Genomic DNA, 14,147 nt, shown 5'->3' with positions numbered 1-14,147 from the left:
GTAACCAATATGATGTAGCTATCAACTTCGTGCACTCTTGTTGATGTCCTTGTTAAATATCTCTCCGAAGGCCTCATGTAGTTATTGCTTGCCATCACTTCAATCAAATTATAGGCTTCCTTTGGTGTTGTGTTATTCAAATCTCCCCCACTTGCAATATCTATCATAGCTTGTATATTTGGCATCAACTCATTGTAAAACGTTTGCATTTGCGACCATATTGGCAACCCATGGTGAGGACACTTTCATAAGAGATCTTTGTACCTTTCCCAAGCTTCATAAAGTGACTCCATATCTTTCTGGTAAAAATTTATAATGTCACTTCTCATCTTGGCAGACTTGATAGGTGGAAAATATTTCATAAAAAATGCCTAAACTAACTCATTCCAAGTCATGATACTTCCAGGTTGTAGAGAAATGAACCAAACCTTAGCTTTATCCTGAAGAGAGAATGGGAAAAGCCTTGGCCTAATTGCATCATCAGATACCCCATTATGTCTGAATGTGTTGCATAGCTCCAGAAAATTGGCAATATGTAAGTTAGGATCATCACTAGACAACCCTGCGAATTGTACTGAATGCTGTGTCATCTGAATAATGGTTGGCTTTATCTCGAGATTATTTGCTTGAACAGGTGGTCTCCTAATGCTAGAATAACACCCTTCAATAGTAGGACTAGAGTAGTCCTTCAACACTTTTTGGATAACCATTGCTCCACCAGCCACATTACCCCCTTCTGCATCATTCCCATGGACTTCCTCGTCAGTGTTTCCATGATCATCTCCTATTGTCGAATCAGCCATTGGATTGGATTCTTGTGTGCTAGCCTGTCTTCTTACTTTTCTCAACTTTCCAATAGTTCTCTCAATCTCATAATCGAAAGGATCAAGCTCAACACCTTTAGAACATAAGCTCTCCAAGATCTTAAAAAAAAAAAAAAAATACAAAAACAAAAAAAAAAAAAAATCAAATTAGCAACTAAATAGCACATAATTATATTATAAAAAAAAAAAAAAATTCCCCGGCAATGGAGCCAAAAATTTGTTGTGATTTTTGCAAGTGCACGAAACTATGCAAGTAATAAAGTGTACAAATATGGATGTCGAACCCAAGGGAATTACTACTATCAATTACCAAATTAAACTATCCTATTACTATTTGTTAATCCAAATTTTATCAAGAAAAACTAAAATAAACAATTGAATTTTAATACCAAAACTGAAAAGAAAACAACTAAATAAATCTTTGGTTTTAATGTAAGATGACTAGACCTAGGGCATAGATTTCACACCAACTCTTATTCCTATGTGTTGATAACTTATGCTAATTTAATTGAGCTCTTTCTATGGGTCAAACTCCCTAAATTTCCAATAATGTTATCTTGAACAATTATCAAATTTACTCCTAATTACTGACCCGAATTTTCTCTAATCAGATTTAATCAATTGGAGATCATTACGCTCTATGGAGTTTACCAAAACCTTACAAATCGCGGTAACCTATCTCTAGCGTTCGCTCAACCTATGGTTTTACTACCATAGACAACTATGTATCACTCTGAATCTTAACCTAGACCATTAATTCATTCAATTCTTGGATCCTTAAGAATCAAAAGCATTAGGCACAATAATAAAACTTAGGAAGAAATCTTAATAAAAATTAACATAAATAAATCAATACATAATCAAGAAATTGGGCTCATCTTAGCCCTAGAAAATAAAATTAGTTCATAGCAAATATAAAAGAAACAACCATCTTTATTAAAACAAAAAATCAATGAGTTTAAAGAGGAACAAGGAAAAACTTCTCTATGATTTTGCTCCAAAAGCTCCAGAAATTCTAATGCTCTTTTCTTTTCTTCTAATAATTTTTCTTTTGATCTCTCCAAAAATCCCCCAAAATAATGCTAAAAGACTTCTATTTATACCCCACAGGGGTTAGGATTTTGTTTTCCTTAATTCTACTCAGTTTAGGACTCTCGAACCCTATTTTCCTAGCCAAAAAAGGGAAAATAAATTTCTAGCTATCATGGCTGTGCCTCGGCACTATGTTGTGACATTGTTGATTCTGGACTAACTATGTTGAGGCATGATGATAAATTCCTCTTCTTTAGTTCAAACCTTGCATCATTCCTCAGCACTCCAGAGATAGTGATTTTTAAGCATGATAACGATAGAATCTAAAAAAGTGGTAAAAATATGAAATGTATCCCTTTGAATCAGCTTTCCAATAGTTTAGGAATAGTATTAATCCAAGGTCTATAGCTTAAGTTATTGTCAAAACACCAAAGCATGTTCAAACTAGAGCGTAATCTAAAATCTCTTCTTTAACTTCAAAACTCTATAACTTCTTCAATTCAACTCTGATTCTTGATCTATTTGTTTCTACTTGTCACTCATTCATTGCTGACATGATTCTTCATCTGAGCATAACATTTAGCATGGATACCCTGAAAACACTCAAACACACTCGTGATCCTGTAAAAGACATTTATGAAATACTTAAGCCAAATTACTCAATTTAAACCTAATTTCTCACAAATAATCCTATAAACCATCGAATAAATATGTATTTTCAAGCTCTTATCAATGTGTGAGACCTATACTTGATCGTTGGGGCAAGTGCCAAGCCCTAATAAGTATAAGAGTGTTGACAGCAACATTAGGGAGTCCAAAGACATCAGTAGGGGCCTTAGGAAGAGTTATCTTAATGGCCCACCCACCCTAGATACGGCTCTCAGCTGAAGGTAGGGTTCAGTAGCTGGAAAAGCACCGCACGTTACATGGTGCCTAGTACATCCACGGTGGCCCTTGAAAATCTGAAAGACTAAATGTCATCCACGCTCGGTCATACTAATAACCGCATCTTAATGGAACAATGTAGGCAAGGGAAGTCAACAAAATGGATTTGTAACTTTGGGAAAATGATTGGCTCTAAGGACTGGGCATGAGGGTCTAGGTCTTGAACCTATTGGTCATTGGTGGACTACTCGAGTTGTTCTTACAGCGAGAACGAATCGTCGTGTGTCGGCCGAGGGACAAACTAGGAACAACCCCTTCAAGGGCCTTCCTCAGGCATCAAACAATTGACTCAAAACTAGCACGGACAAGAGGAATCTAATTGTTTAATTAAAACAAAGCACTGCGATGGTCCATGCAGATGCTTATGCAATGTGATTTCTGCCCACTGCTCTGAATGTCAAAATGAAGAAATTCAACCAAACATGGGTGAACGGCAGGAGTAACTATGACCTCTTAAGGTAGCCAAATGCCTCGTCATCTAATTAGTGATGCGCATGAATGGATTAACGAGATTCCCATTGTCCATGTCTACTATCCAACTAAACCATAGCCAAGGAAATGGACTTGGAAGAATCAGCGGGGAAAGAAAACCCTGTTGAGCTTGACTTTGGTCTGACTTTGTGAAATGACTTGAGAGGTATAGTATAAATGGGAGCCAAAAGGTGAAAGTGAAATACCACTACTTTTAACATTATTTCACTTATTCCATGAATTAGATGTGGGACACTTTTCTTTTTTTGGACCCAAGGCCCATCTCGACAGGCTGATTCGGGCGGAAGTCTCGTGTGGAGCAAAAGGATAAAAGCTTGTTTGATTCTAATTTTCAGTACGAATATGAACTGTGAAAGCGTGGCTTATTGATCCTTTACACTTTTGGAATTTGAAGATAGATGTGTTAGTAAAGTTACTACAAGGATAACTAGCTTGTGGTAGTCAAGTGCTCATAGCGACATTGCTTTTTGATCGGTCGATATCGGCTCTTTCTAGAAGCATGGGTGCCATGAGAAGCAACCTTAGCAACAACACCCAAATATGGCAAAACAGGCAACAACAAGGCTACTTGGCTTGTTTTGAGGCATGGGAGGTTAATGTGGGCTATTTAGCTACACATTGGTGCCATGGGTGGCCAAGGCATGTGCCAAGCCCTAGCACCTAGTTGTGAGAAAACAGACCACAATATGGTGGCATGGTAGGGGATGGTGGTAGTGTGCCTTAGTGGTGGCAACAATAATGGCTTGATGGGCAGTGTGGGTGGTAGCAATTGATGATAGCTAGTATGGCTTGGTGGGTAGTGTGTGTGGTGGCATGTGGTGGTAATGGCACTTAATGATGGGCAATATGGGTGGTGGCGCTTGGTGGTGCCAATGTGGCCTGATGGGTGTGGGTGGTGGTGACGAGGTTGGTGGTTGTTGGGTGCCGGGTGGTGGTGGTGGTGATGGTTGTGGCTCGGTGCTACCATGGTGAGCTACTGTTGTGCCATGGTGTGGTTAGGTAGTGCCATGGTCTATCTGTTGTTTTGCCATGGTGGGATGTTGATGTGCCATGGGTGTGGAGGCATTTGCTGCACATGGTAGGCTGTTGCTACACATCGTGTGCCTTTCTGCTGCACATTGTGTGCCTACATGTTGCCACTCATAAATTTCATGGTAGGTTTTTTTTTATTTTTTTCATTTGACTAACATATATTACTTTTGGTCCGTCAAATTAAACTCCAAAACCCTAATTGAACACTGCTAATATAGAGTAAATTTTTTATTTAGTCAAACCTTAAAAGGGGAAAGAACTTGAGCATTTAAAATTTCAAACCTACTTTAGATGTTGCATATCGAACAAGGTATATGTTATTGAAATTCCAAAATTTTAATATTCCAAACAATTTTTTTAATTTGGCATTAAATCACCATAAAATCAAAATAAATAAAGAATGCCTAATACCTAATCTTTTTTTCCTTGTAGCTCTTTGCCCAAATTGGACATTTTACATATTGACATACTATATTTCTCTTAGGTTGAAGAAAGAAGTTTATCAATTGTGAAGATCTTAAAAAGAAGAAGATAGTAAATAAAGGTGTTTTGCGTTTCCTACGTGTATAATTTGTTTGTTACGCATTTTGCATTGTATAAGTTAGTACAATACACAATTTTTTTGTTTAATTATTAGATAATTATTGATTTCAAATGACAGTAATCAATTTTCTTTCTAGGAAAAAAAATAATTGGTNAATTGAAAAAAAAATAAAGTCCTAAAATAAAATAGGAAAGTGGTGTGTCTAGCTGTAACTTGCGTGCAACAGGTCTTCAAATCTTCCAATAATAAACTGCCTATTTGAATTGCATGACAAGGCGGAATGTTCTAGAATGTCGGCAGTGCAGGTGCGTCAACTTCAAGCCCGATTAAAACCTTGATGCAGCGAGTATCTCTCCAAACTCAAAACATAAAAGTTGTAGATCGCTTTCTTAGAGTTCCACATCATTTTGAATCATCTCAATTGGAGCTCGGATGAGAGAGTTATGCCCAGATTACGAAGCAATGTGAAAACTGTCTGAATTCACCTAATTAGTTCCGTTTTGCATTTAACGCCTCCATTTGCATCCTAAATCAAAATAGAATAATAATGAGTACATTTAGGCAGCAAATAAGTATAAAAGACTAGACATTATGGGGGGTATATATGACATTTTGCATTCTCATCACACTACCTTTAATTTACTTTTTGATGCCAAAGAGTTTAATGTCACTAACACCTTTGCACAATCCCTTTATTGCAGATGCCTCCTCCTGGCAACCAGCCTTTGAGAAGTTTTGGAATTCTGTTTGCCAGCAACCTCTCTAAGATCATTGTTTGGTACCATGCCTTCCCAGCAGCCTTTATTGCAGATGCCTGCTCTTGCCAACCAACCTTTGAGAAGTTTCCTCTCATTGTTTGCCAGGAACCTGCAAAATTATCCGGCACACACCTGCAGACACGTCAACTTTTTTAAGTAAAAAAAAAAAAACAAGTAAAAAAGTTATAGAGTGGGTAGGTGAGAAGTTCACTCAGTCTGTCTCTTTCGGTAAAGCTCCATATAAGCATGACACCTGCAGCATCAGCACCACAACCCAAGTATCAACATCAATATCAACATCACATAAACTACAAAATTCAAAGTCCAACTTTCATACCTTTTGATTGGGTTCTACTCACTCAAAACGGATCCATCTGCCCATGGAAGTAGTCGACAACCCAGCCCTTCCGACAGTCTCTCATTGTTTTGTCATTCAAGTTGTCCATCGGGGTGTTGGTCATGTCGAACTCAATAAATTTCAGGGCATATGCCCCACATTCAGCACTACAATAGGAAGTAGGCATTAGCATTAGAATAAACTTATAGAATAATTGTATTATGTAAGTTAGTTTTATACAAAATTTACCTTGACTCATTTATTGGGCTGGTAGAGTGCTTAATTGACCACTTTCCGGTTAGTACTTGATCACCCAAGCGCCCAAACATCCCACTGTCATGCAACAGCAGTGGAAACAACCTGGACAGTGGCTCCAACTCGACCTCCAACTGCTTGTCTCGACAAATAGTTGGGTTGCAGTTAAGGATCTTCAGCAACCCTTCCTCTAGATGCGCGACGACTATTATCCAGTGCATCTGTTTAATGAGGATGATGCAGTATACTCTTTTAACAAAGGCCCAACCGTGGCCATATTTGGGCCGATCCCCCCGTATATACTACATAATTATGTCATCAAAATGAAAATCATCAGGGATGCAGTCCAACTGTTGTGGGGCCAATCTTTTTCGCTTCAGTCCTTTTGCTGCACCACTAGCAATGGCATTTTTAATTATAGTGCAATATGCCGAAACAAGCGTTTGGTCAAACGCCAAATCAGTGATAGCACAGTTGGGATACAATAGATCACTATCAGTAGTCTGTTGTAGCCTCATCAATGCCAATATCTCATCGATGTGCTGCATCAAATAAAAACAACAAGATAAGTATGGAAAACATAGGCAAAATTAAGCGAAAATAACCTACCAAGTCCTCAAGCCACGTGCCCATCGTCAACAACTTCTCAAACCATTCCTGGGGATAATCCCTTGTCTTACACTTTATATGGGCATTACTTCATGATCCATTGTAATAGGCATAGAAGAGTTTTTTCTTTTCCTCTATTGGCCTATATAAATTGACATTTGAGTCCATTTTTTACGCCCGCGCGCGCAAGCATCGACGCCCGCGCGCATGGATCGACGCCCGCGCGCGCAGGCATCGACGCCCGCGCGCAAGTAGCGCACGCCCGAGCGCACAAGCAGCAGCTGTGGGCTTGCCCACTTCCTCCCCCTTCCTCCATTTTTACATCCCCACTTCCTTCCCCTCCCACTTCGCCCTCCTCCATTATCACCACCCCACTTCCTCCACCAACCTCCTCAACCTCCTCCATTTATGGTTCTTCCTTGATTTGTTTCTTAATTTTCTTCTTCTTTATCTGTGTTACTACCATGTAAGGCGATTTCACAAACTTGCTCTTTCGACTCTCTCTTTTCAGCCCAATATGCACTTCAACTACCTTTAATTCTCCACCAACTTCCTCCTCCATTGTACCAACTTTCTCTGCCAACTTATCCACTTTCTGCTCCACCTTTTTCGTGCGCTCTTCCATCTTGTCAAACCTGTCATAAACGGCTATTGTCAAACCTGTCATAAACGGCTATTGTCAAACTCTCAAACAGGCCGTTTATGAGGTCAACCACCTCATTCTCCCGACGCCGATGTCTAGACAAAGCGGTACTTGTTGTACCGGTTTGCTGAGGCATACGAACCTCTTCCTCCCTCTTCTCCTCATTATCCTCGGGCCTCCTGCCGATTAGAGCTTCATCATCCTCGGCATCAACCACGTTGTCAAGCAGTGGTCCTGCAACTGTCATCACATGCGTGACCCCTTTTAGGTCCCGCATCAGGCGGTCTATTCGTTCATCCCTTTCATCCTCCAGTGCTTTGAAAGATGTGACATAGTCCTCTTCCGCTTCATCCCCAGTAGCGATGAGAACGGGACAGACAACTCCCTGCAATAAGAAACAAAATCAATCAGATTGAAGCGACATTTTAAAGCAACTGCATATTCAAAAGCTTAATCCTTTAATCTTATCTTTGCCGCTTCAATCTTAATGTCTATTTGGTCGTAGTCCCAATAGGTACACCTCTCAACATGCCACCGCAACATCCTAGGAAATTGCTGTTGCATATCCAAACTGTTGCTTCTCCCCCCAGCCTGAGCGAAGACAAGGATGGCCTCATACATCCAAGCCTACATTGTAAAAAAACAGTCCATATCATAATTCAAACACATATATTAAAAAAAAATATAACAAAAAGCTATTAATATTTACCTGCATTGCCCACAGGAAGCCAAACAAATTGTACGTGCTTGGTTTATCCTTCCCGACCCATTAGGCCTGCTTTAAAGTCATGTCTGGTTTTTTCAAGCTGTTGATGGTTCGCTCAAATGATATCCATCCCCACGAATAAGAATTAAAGAACTCCAAGTCACTTGCAAACAACAACCAATCATTCTCAACAGCTTTTGTTGAGTCACCAACCAATAAGATCGAATGTAAAAACAATAGCAAGCACACTTTTATCTTCTCTCCATCATTAAACCGAACTGTTTCTAGCCTCTCCTCTAAAACGTGTCCTGTAATAGACTTTGCCCCCTGCAAAACCTTCTTACGAAACTGTTTGGCTCCCGGACTTATCCTTATTGCCTCTGTCTCTGCCTCTGCCTTATCTGGCACTTCCCCGCATCCTAAGCCCGTCACCAAGGCACACTCCATCATCCCAAACCGTAGTTGCTTTCCATCCACCACGAACCACATTTCTTTTTTTTTTAATTGCATTTTACTGAGTGCAGCAACATGTAATGCACTCCCTGCCCCCAAAATGCCTTTTTCCAATTTGTTCCGATTCTTAAAAACGGACTTAAACAAGTGCGACAGAAATCTCTTGCACCATGCCTCATTCCAGCTAAAATGTCCCTTATTCTGTCAAAAACATCCCAACTCAACCTCACCATCACCCTTGCAGGGAAGTATGGTACCTTCTCACTTATAAGCTCTAACTCGTAGTCCCTACAGTTTACGGTCTGCACAATCGATATAAACAAAATGTCAGCAACAAAAATAAACCAAAACAACTAATAAACAAAATATCAACAACAAAAAATTACCATTGTAGTCGCTTAAGCGATTTCGGATTGCTTAAGAGATCTTGACCCTGCCTCATTTAAGATCGCTTAAGCAATCTGAAATCGCTTAAGCGACCAAGAATAAACTGAAAGAATCTCTTAAGCGATACAAAAGATCGCTTAAGTGATCTTATATCTGTGATTCTGCCTCGACAAGATCGCTTAAGCAATCTGAAATCGCTTAAGCGACCAAGAGTAAACTGAATCAATCGCTTAAGCAATCATGAGTAAAAGAGATTAATCGCTTAAGCGATACAAATGATCGCTTAAGCGACTGTACAAGCAATATTCCCAAAACAAATACTTACCCTTTCTTCGCCGGCCTCCTCGTCGCCTACATTCTCGTCGGCCTCCTCCTCATCGCTGAATCCTCGGACGACTCCTTCTGGCCTGAATTCTCATCGGACTCCTCCTCTTGGCCTGAATTCTCGCCTGACTCCTCATCTTCAGAACCGTTTGCCAATTCTTCTCTCTGTTGTTGTGCCATTGTCATCTCCTCTGCCTGTGGACCACCTTCACTGATCGGATGATCCACCGGAGCAGCCATTGAACTGCTTGCGCCACCGGAATCTAAGATTCGAAGTGGCGTTGGGTTTTCCTCCTCATTGTGAGTGTCAACCATGGTTTTGGATTGAATTTGGTGTCAAAGTTTGCAGTTTCGATCAGAAATGTGGACTATATCTCCGGAAATCGCATAGATTCTGTTTAAGGTTCAAGAAATCGATTTTAGGGTTCAAGAAATCAATCGGAAATCGTGACTGTATTCTGTTTAGGGTTCAAGAAATTGATTTTAGGGTGCAAATTTGTAGGTTCGATCGGAAAAAATCACAGTGTCTCCCTTTGGTTCACAAAACCGCTTTTTACTCTAATGAATATCGATTAAGCGAGGTGAATAGGTGGAGCTTGTTTTGATAAATTTCAAATTTTAAAAACTTTCATTATTTTATTCGACCCACATATGTTTTAATCTTTTCATTTTAACTCATTTTACGTGTTTAATTAATCATAACTATACCACGTCATCTTCTCTAAATTAAAAAAAAATGAAAAACATTTTCAAGACCATTTCTTAACTCGAAACTTGGGATGGCCTGGTTCTAAATTTTCTCCGCATTTGCTGCGCACCCAAATTTCCCGAAATTTTCGTCCCCAAGCACCTAATACCCGCTAACAAAAAATTTTTGTCCCCAACATGTCACTCTTCTTCTTCAAATCTTCTCCTCTCAATTAAGTCGGTCTTCCTGAAATCTCCTTCTCTCAATTAAGATTTTTGCAATCTTCACTCAAATTTCCTCCAAATACGACGGCTCGTTCCCTCTCTCTCTCTAAACAAATCCATCTCCACCGTCCGTCTCCACCCACGCCACAAAAGCATCACCTCCTTGCCCTCAACCCATCGTCCCGCCTCAGTATCTCTCCGCACTCAAGCTAACCAAGCCGACCTCCCGACCTTTCTACTTCTTCCGACTGCACCACCGACCCTTTGGTCTCCAAGCTCGAGGACGCCATCCACCTCCTCAAACCCAACTAACAAACAAACCCTAGAAACAGCCATCGGACATGGCCATCACCACCACTTCTACTTGTTTTGTTTATGTTTAAGCGTTTTTGTGAGTTTTGTGTTTGGGAATTCAGGAGGAGACGCTTTTTTCACCTTTAGAAAAGCTTATCAGATCCAGATAACGTCCTTCAAAGTTGGGATCCCACGCTTGTTAATCCCTGCACTTGGTTCCACATCACTTGCAATCAAGACAATCGCGTTACTCGAGTGTATTTACTCTTTCTTGATCTTTCTTTTATTATTATTATTTTCAGCTTTTTTTCCTTTTGTGTTAAATTTTTCCCTTTCTTTGTAAGGTGGGTTTTTAATTTCTGATTTTAATAATGCTTAAATTGCTCATTAATGGGCTTCAACTGAGGCAATTTCCATTTCAATTACATATTACTGATGAGCGTATGATAATTCATGCAGGGATTTAGGTAATTCAAATCGGTCTGGACATCTAGTCCTTGAACTGGGGAAGCTAGAGCATTTGCAATATTTATGTTTTTTCCCTTCAATTCTTCCCTACACTATGCACTAGTATATGTTGTTAAAGTGGCATATGATGAACTGACTCCTTATGTTCAACAAATGTTTGATTTGCATCCGTATCTTAGGGATGTTGTTGTCCCAATTGGTGGGTACTTGATTGGTTCTATATTGGCTTGGGTGGTGATACTTATGGTTTTGAGGTGATTTCACAAATATGCCATACAAGGTCCTACTGCTTTACTACATGGAGGCTTGTTTGGAGACCAAGTTCCTTATGAGAAAAGTTTTTGGGGTGCTTTGGAGGATCGCATACGATATCTTATCACTTTCATGGCATTTGTTCAAATGCTAGTGGTTCCAAATTCAGTATTTTCCTTTCTATAATATTTTAATTGGCACTTTTATTGTTTTCCATGGTGTGATAAACATGTTTTTCACATTCAGTAGCATGATGGTGGCTCCTATCTTCGCTAACAATGTTCATTTATGTGTCTTCTTTTCTTCTCTTTTCTTTCTTTTTCTTTTTCTTTTTCGTTTTCCTTATTCTCTTTAAATGAAAGGGTTAATCTTCTGCTATGTCTTTAGAACTCTCTATTACTGAACCATCTTAATCTTAATCAATCTGTCCTACACCTTAAGAATTCATTATTAGTAATATTTTTGGGACCTGCTCTTTAACATCGTTTGTGTGAACTTTTATACTTATATGAAGATTCTTAAGCAATTGCTTAACTTAAAAGCTTAAGGTATCATTGGGACATTGCATTAAAATTTAAATCCAATAGGCCTCTCACTTGTAACTTGCACCAAGTAGATGGGTTGAGCCCGAATACTAGATGGCTTAAACCAACCGTAGATATAATAGAATAACTAATTACAATGCAAAAATGTTACATGTGAGGATTTGAACTCATGATCTTTAGTTTCTAATATTTCTTAAGCAGTCATTTGGCCGAAAGCTGAAAAGCTTAAGTTATCATGTAAGAGCCCAACATTCAATTTTAAGTCTGCCAATTCGGTTTGTTATAGTCTACTTGATAAACCATGACTAATTTAAAATGGTGCTCATTGAGAATTACCCACCTAGTCAATTCTTTGGTCTCATAACTTTTCGGTTCTCCCCTACTTTCTTGTCTATGGTTTCTACATCAAGGAAATGTTGTGTTTGTGGTATGTTCTGTTTTCAATCTTAATCAAAACTGAAATCTCTAGTGATGTGTTGTTTACTGCTTATAAGATGCTTGTGTGTAATATATATTTATGCATCCGAGGGCAATATCTGAGATTCTTAATGTGCTTTTGAGACTTTCTATTTATTTGTATTGTTTTACAAAATTGTGAAGGATTGATTTAATAGATTGTCCCAACTTTTATATGGATATAAATGAAGATGTTAAATTTTGTTGTAGATATATTTATTAAGATTGACTCTTCTATCGCTATATTTTGTGTAGGAGTGGCTACTGCTTTTGCTTCTAGAGACATCATTGGAAATGTGCTCAGTGGGTTGTCTATGCAATTCTCAAAGCCTTTTTCACTGGGAGATGCTATAAAAGTAAGTAAAACTTGCCTCATCATTGATGGTGATTCTAATTTATTCCTTTTAACCAAAAAAAAAAAAAAAAAAATCCTTTTACGTTTGTTAACTTTTCATCTAATTGTGCTGATAATGGATGGAAAGAAGTACTTTTATTTATCTGATGTAATGTCTTTGCTTAAGATTATTGTTGATCCTAGTATGTTGGGAGTTGAACTGTTAAATTGTGTGTAAATGAATTTTTTATTTATTAATTTTATACTTATTCTTAATGGAAGAAAATTGTGGTTGTTATTTGCTAACATTTTTGGCAAGTTCTGTTTTATTTTTTTTCTATTGCAGGCTGGAATAGAAGGCCAAGTGACGGAAATGGGACTTACTACTACAAAGTTACTGAATGCTGAAAAATTTCCTGTATTACTGCCAAATTTAACGTTTTACAGTCAGGTGTGACCTAATCCCAACACTACTGAAATAATCATTTTGAATTTGAAGTATATTCTAATGATCAATCTCAGAAAGTCCTTTAGAAGTTTTTAAATCATATTAACACACAAAATCATCCTTGTCATCTTTGTAGTTAATTGTGAATAAGTCATGTGCTCAATGGCGTGCTGTGGCTATCAAAATTCCTTTACATATTGATGATTTGGACAAGATTCCTCAGATATCAAATGACATTAAAAGCATGCTGAGATCAAACACCAAAGTTTTCTTGGGCAGGGAGGCTCCTTATTGTTTCTTGTCTCAGATAGAAAGTTCTTTTACAGAATTGACCCTTGGATGCATTCTCAAAACCATGGTAAAACTCTACTTACTGATTGTTTCAACTTGTACTTCAGCATTTTTTTTGTTTTTCATTTCCTAATGTCTTTCAAACTTATCTTATTCAGAGCAAAGGTGAGTTATACACCACAGAACAAGATATTCGCCTGTAGTCAGTCAAGATTATGAAGAACATTGTGCTTAATTGGGTAGCAGTTACAGGTTATGATCAGTTGATGATACAGCATACTGTTAGCGTAGTCCTTCTATAGAAATTTGGCCTCAGTTGCTAGAGAAGGTTTTGGAAACAATGTGGCGAACTTCCATAAACAAGTCATGGTATCAAAGAAAGGATAACAGCTGAGAGCTACTGTATGGATAGCTGCAGCAGTTTTGAAGATTGGAAGCTTTCCCAAGAACATGATATTGACTAATTTTGTTTCTTGTTTCACTCTTTTGGAATTGGAATCCTGAAACTTAGAAGATTTTCTGTGTTAGTGGTAAGTAGGAATTGTAATGTCGACAGTCTTTGTTAATAAAGAAGTGCAGTATGATTTGGGAAACTCAGCTTTTGTTGTTTTGTTTGTTTATATAGTGAAGTGAAAATGAATCTGGGTCATGAAGGAAAATTAGCAAGGTTGATTCATAAATTGGGTTTACGGTTAATCATCATATTATCAACTCAATTAGGGACGAAATTTTTTGTCCCCAATTCACCAAGCCATTAGGGATGAAATCTTTCGTCCACAATTGATCACATTATTAGGGATGAAAAT

At 38.4% G+C, this 14,147-nt stretch overlaps 1 non-coding gene and 1 pseudogene across 1 annotated transcript; both read left to right on the top strand.

Moving 5' to 3' along the window:
- The first annotated feature begins 225 nt into the window (after positions 1–225).
- On the top strand, positions 226–332 carry LOC116133979. Its single transcript, XR_004128631.1, has one exon. It is a non-coding gene; the product is annotated as a small nucleolar RNA R71 (small nucleolar RNA).
- A 10,262-nt stretch (positions 333–10,594) lies between these two features.
- LOC116133975 lies at positions 10,595–13,934 on the top strand (annotated as a pseudogene).
- The last annotated feature ends 213 nt before the right edge of the window (positions 13,935–14,147 follow it).

Source organism: Pistacia vera, unplaced genomic scaffold, assembly GCF_008641045.1.
Source record: "Pistacia vera cultivar Batoury unplaced genomic scaffold, PisVer_v2 Contig278, whole genome shotgun sequence".
Lineage (NCBI taxonomy): Eukaryota > Viridiplantae > Streptophyta > Magnoliopsida > Sapindales > Anacardiaceae > Pistacia > Pistacia vera.
This window is presented reverse-complemented; position numbering and strand designations above follow the sequence as displayed.